Source organism: Mirounga leonina, unplaced genomic scaffold (genome assembly GCF_011800145.1).
Source record: "Mirounga leonina isolate KUSES-001 unplaced genomic scaffold, KU_Mleo_1.0 Mir_214, whole genome shotgun sequence".
Taxonomy (NCBI): domain Eukaryota; kingdom Metazoa; phylum Chordata; class Mammalia; order Carnivora; family Phocidae; genus Mirounga; species Mirounga leonina.
The window spans coordinates 165,563-171,482 of NW_023270528.1; positions in this window are offsets into that span (position 1 = coordinate 165,563).

Sequence of the window (5,920 nt, forward strand, 5' to 3'; positions counted from 1 at the left end):
TGCCTTTCATTTTTGGTGGATAGGTTTTTATAAACTTCTGTCTTCATCATTTGATATAATAATAATTATTATTATTATCTTATTCATGAATTTTGTATCATGGGTCTAGGCCTGCAGTTAGAAAAGCATGACATGTTGCCCAGTGGACTTCATGAGGGGCCCGTTCCTATGATCCTCAGAGCCCTTACACTGATGGAATTACCAAACACAGACAGACTTTCCAGGATGGAGCCAATTTTCAGTCACACTTTCAAGGGTGGGGGGGCACAACTCTGGTTCTTGTGCCTTGCGTCCAGCATGTTCAGGATAGAGCAAGTGCTCATTCAACCACCCGTAAGAAGAGGATGATTTTTTTTTTCATTATTACCCAAGGCCGACTGGATCCAGAAGATTCTGTCAAAGTCCCACACGTGAGAGGTGGAGAGGTGGAGATACGGGGGAGGTGGAGATAAGGGGTCACAGCCCTGTGGCCCTCAGGACAGAATTTTCAGCAGAGGCTCATCCTAGCAGGACCGGTCACAGTGGTGAGTGAAGGAGTGACAGTCCAGCCTTGAGAACACAGGGAGGTTTTGTTCTTCTTCTCCATGAGCCTTGAGCTCTGTGGTATTAGAGCCATGTCCGGTATCCCCTTATGTGTCCTCCCATCACATAAGGACAGACTTTATGCTCTACTCAGACTCCTCAGGGTTAGTCTGTCCATGGCTCCCTTGTCTGTTTTTGAGTCAGGACTGAGATGGTGTCTTTACACAAACTCCTCTAAATCAGGATCCAGTCCAAGACAGTGACAGGACCCCAGGGACACATGGTCCCTTCTGTGCAGGATGCTGTGTCTTTCCTATGATGTGACTCCTCCCTTGTTTCTGGAGCTCTCCCTCCTGAAGGTTCCCACAGCACTGAGGAGACAGGGAATGATTCTCTCCAGACTGTGGGTAGAAGCCCTCCCATGCATTCCTAGAGGGTCACACACTGCACATCTTTGTCACCTGTCACTGTTTCCACCTGCTTGAAACAACAGTGCTCCACACACTGTGGGCAGCGATTCCCTCCTAGGCTCTGTCCTCCAAGCACACAGACACAAGTCAGCAGGAGTCCAGCCACGTGAGGCTGCATATGCCAATGACCTCAGAGCACAAGGGGCAAATGTTGGAAGGTCCAGGAGGGAAGGAGTGACAGCTGCAGATGTTCTGACAGGGATCCAGTGACAGAGCTTATGTATCAGTCATGCCTTAGTCTACAGTGTACTTGAAATGGATGCATGTTATTGAAACAAAATTCAGCTCAGTAAGACTGTTTTAAAGTCAATGGCAATGTCAAGTTGAAGTTGCAAGTACAATCACTTGTATACTTTTTCAAATCTGTGCTTATTGTAGACAGAGTATGGGTAGAAGCTGTGGATAAAAAGATGGGTGGAAAAACAATGGAAAGAAATGCCTTCCATTTTTAGTTGGATAAGTTTTTATAAACTTCTGTCTGAATCATTTGATTTTTTATTATTATTATTATTATTATTATTATTATTATTATTATTATTATTTCAAATTTCAAGTGTTTTGTATTGTGGGTCTGGACCTGAAGATAGAAAAGCATGACGTGGTTCCCAGTGGATCCCACATGGGGCCTGTTCCTATGAACTTCAGTGCCGTCTCACTGATGGGATTATCAAACACAGAATTTTTTCATTACCCAAGGCCAACTGGATCCAGAAGATGCCGTCAAATGTCCCACATCTGAGTATTTGGGAGGTGGAGATAAGAGGGACTGTGTCCCTGAGGTCAGAACACTGTGGCCCTCAGGGCAGACTTTTCAGTAGAGGTCCAGCCTAGCAGGAGGGGTGACAGTGGTGAATGAAAGAGTGACAGCCCAGCCTTGAGAGCACAGGGAGGTTTTATTCCACATCCCTGTGAGTCTTGAGCTCCATGCAAGCATCCTGAGGCTGCTGTCCCAGAATTAATGTACTGATCAGCCTCAGGTGCTGCCTGGACCTTGGAGATGGTTGGGGTCTGAGCTGCCCTCGGGGACAGAGACTCCCCCTGGGATTCCTAAGCATCAGCATCTTCCCAGAGAAGCAGGTGCTCAGGGCACATCCTGGCTGCCCTGGTGACAGGACCCCAGTCACACTTGATGTCACCAGTCTTCCCTGCTGATGGGAATTCTGCCTCCTGAGGATTGTGACACTGAGGATGGCTGCATGAGCACAGGTTGAGCCTGACTTCTGGAAGGACAGAGAAGCCTGAAAACTTCAGAGGCCAATAAAATATACACTCAGAGAAATGAGAGCTGTGTGTGTGTGTGTGTGTGTGTGTGACCAAAAATGAGACCAAATATCCCTCTGTTCATCTTATGACTTCTCCTGAGAGATGGTTCTCCATGAAGGTGATTCTGGATTTAAAGGGCAGGTATCTCAAAGACCTCTTCCCATGGGGGGACTTGTATTAGGCAGGAGGATTAACATGAGAGCCAACCTGTTAGCAATTTACTGAATCAGAAGTCAAGGTCTTGTTGAGTGACATAAATCTGTCTATTTTATCTCATCTGACCTTCCATCCAGTGAATGGTGTAAGCATAACTTAAAGCAAAAGATGCCTAATAGTGAAGAATCTATCTATCATCTATCTATCTGTCTATCTATCTATCATCTATCTATCTATCTATCTATTTATCATCTATCTATCATCTATCATCTATCATCTATATATTGATGCAGTGGATCACAAACTGGTATTATTTTGTCCCTTATGGGAATTTGGAAATTACCTGTGTGGTGAGCAAGCAAGGTGAGGATAGGGGAATACAGGCCCTGGTACAGATGCCCCATACTCTTGCTCTTGAGCCCCAGAAATAAGCCTGAGGCCATTAACCCTTCTTATGTGTCCCTCTGATCCTTATTTTGGGGGTTCTCCATGCAAATATTTCCCTCCCTATTTAGACCTATGGCTGGGCTCCAGCTGAACAAAACAGAGTGTAGGAGTGGAGAGTACTTCATCCAGGGATGATGCAGGAGCACCAGCTAGAGGCAGGGAGACAGGAGCTCCCAGCTGAGGACTGGGTTGCACCAGCTCCCTCCAGTGGATACAGGAGACATGTTAACCCTGGGCTACAGATGGTACCCAGGGCTCCTGTATTCCCGTCCCACTGCTCATTGTTCCAGCCTCTTCAGGTTGGATTCTTTCATTTAGAAATACCTGTGGGACGGGCGCCTGGGTGGCTCAGATGGTTAAGCGTCTGCCTTCGGCTCAGGTCATGATCCCAGGGTCCTGGGATCGAGTCCCGCATCGGGCTCTCTGCTCCTTGGGAGCCTGCTTCTCCCTCTGCCTCTCTCTCTCTGTCTCTCATGAATAAATAAATAAAATCTTAAAAAAAAAAAAAAGAAATACCTGTGGGAGTGTCCTTCATATGTTTCTGTGACTTGATAACTCAGTCTTTTCATCACTGAATTATATTCAGAGTATGTATGTGCTAGAGTTTGTTTACCCATTCACCTATGAAGGACCTGTTAGTTTCTTTCAAGTTTTGACAATCAAATAAATGAGCAATAAACATTTATGTGTATATTCTGTGTGGACACAAGTAACTCATTTTGGGAAATATGTGGGAGTATGAATTCTGTATTGCATCATACATAAGTTCATCTTTTTAAGGAACTGCCAAGGCATCTTCCAAAGTTCTGGGGCATTTGACATTCCCACCAGCAATGAATGAGAGTTCCTCTTGCCACGTGTCCTTAGCAGCATCTGATGCTGCCGTTCTATCTAATTTTATCTACGTTAATAAGAATCTGGTGGTACTTCATAGATGGATTTTATGAATTTGAGGAATGTTCCCTCTATCCCTATATTCTGAAGAGTTTTAATCAGGAAAGGATGTTGTATTTTGTCAAATGCTTTTTCTGCATCAATTGAGAGGACCATATGGTTCTTCTCCCTCCTCTTATTAATGTGTTCTATCACATTGATTGATTTGCGAATGTTGAACCACCCTTGCATCCCAGGGATAAATCCCACTTGGTCGTGGTGGATGATCCTTTTAATGTATTGTTGGATCTTCTTAGCTAGGATTCTGTAGAGGGTTTTGGAATCCATATTCATCAGGGATATTGGTCTGAAATTCTCCTTTTTGATGGGGTCTTTGCCTGGTTTGGGGGTTAAGGTAATGCTGGCCTCATAGAATGAATCTGGAAGCTTTCCTTCTGTTTCTATTGTTTGAAACAGCTTCAGGAGAATAAGTAGTATTTCTTCTTTGAATGTTGGTAAAATTCCCCAGGGAATCTATCAGGCCCTGGACTCTTGTTTTTGGGGAAGTTTTTGATCACTGCTTCCATCTCGTTACTGGTTATTGGCCTATTCAGGTTGTCAATTTCTTCCTGTTTCAGTCTTGGGAGCTTATAGGTTTCCAGGAAGGCCTCCATTTCATCCGGGTTGCTCAGCTTATTGGCATATAGTTGTTGATAATAATTTCTAATAATTGTTTCTATTTCCTTGGTGTTAGTTGTGATCTCTCCCCTTTCATTCATACTTTTATTAATTTGGGTCCTTTCTCTTTTCTTTTGGATAAATCTGGCCAGTGGTTTATCGTTCTTATTAATTCTTTCAAAGAACCAGCTTCTAGTTTCGTTGATCTGATCTACTGTGTTTCTGGTTTCTATTTCATTGATCTCTGCTCTAATCTTAATTATTTCTCTTCTAATGCATGGCTTAGGTATTGTTTGTTGCTTTTTTTCTAGTTCTTTAAAGTGTAAAGTTAGTTGGTGAATTCGGGATTTTTCCATTTTTTTGAGTGAGGCTTGGATGGCTATGTATTTCCCCCTTAGGACTGCCTTTGCAGTATCCCATAGGTTTTTGGACCGATGTGTTTTCGTTCTCATTGGTTTCCATGAATTGTTTAAGTTCTTCTTTGATTTCCTGGTTGACCCAAACATTCTTGAGCAGAGTGGTCTTTAGCTTCCAAGTGTTTGAATTTCTGCCAATATTTTTCTTGTGATTGAGTTCCAGTTTTAAAGCATTATGGTCTGAGAATATGCAGGGAATCATCTCAATCTTTTGGTATTGGTTGAGACCTGATTTATGACCCAGTATGTAGTCTATTCTGGAGAAAGTTCCATGTGCACTCGAGCAGAATGACTATTCTGTTGTTTTAGGGTAGAATGTTCTATGTATATCTATGAGGTCCATCTGGTCCAGTGTATCATTCAAAGCTCTTGTTTCTTTGTTGATTTTCTGCTTAGATGATCTGTCTATTGCTGAGAGTGGCGTATTGAGGTCTCCTACAATTAATGTATTGTTATCAATATGACTATTTATTTTGGCCAGCAGTTGGCTTATGTAGATGGCTGCTCCCATGTTGGGGACATAGATATTTACAATTGTTAGGTCTTCTTGTTGGATAGACCCTTTAAAGAACTTCTCAAACTCAACACCCCAAAAACAAATAATCAAGTTAAAAAATGGGCAGAAGACATGAACAGACACTTCTCTGAAGAAGACATACAAATGGCTAAGAGACACATGAAAAAATGTTCATCATCATTAGCCATCAGAGAAATTCAAATCAAAAACCACATTGAGATACCACCTTACACCAGTTAGAATGGCCAAAATGGACAGGGAAAGAAACAACAAATGTTGGAGAGGTCGTGGAGAAAGGGGAACACTCTTACACTGTTGGTGGGAATGCAAGTTGGTACAGTTACTTTGGAAAACAGTGTGGAGGTTCCTCAAAAATTTAAAAATAGAGCTACCCTATGACCCAGCAATTGCACTCCTGGGTATTTACCCCAAAGACACAGATGTGGTGAAAAGAAGGGCCATATGCACCCCAATGTTCATAGCAGCAATGTCCGCAATAGCCAAACTGTGGAAAGAGCCGAGATGCCCTTCAACAGATGAATGGATAAAGAAGATGTGGTCCATATATACAATGGAAT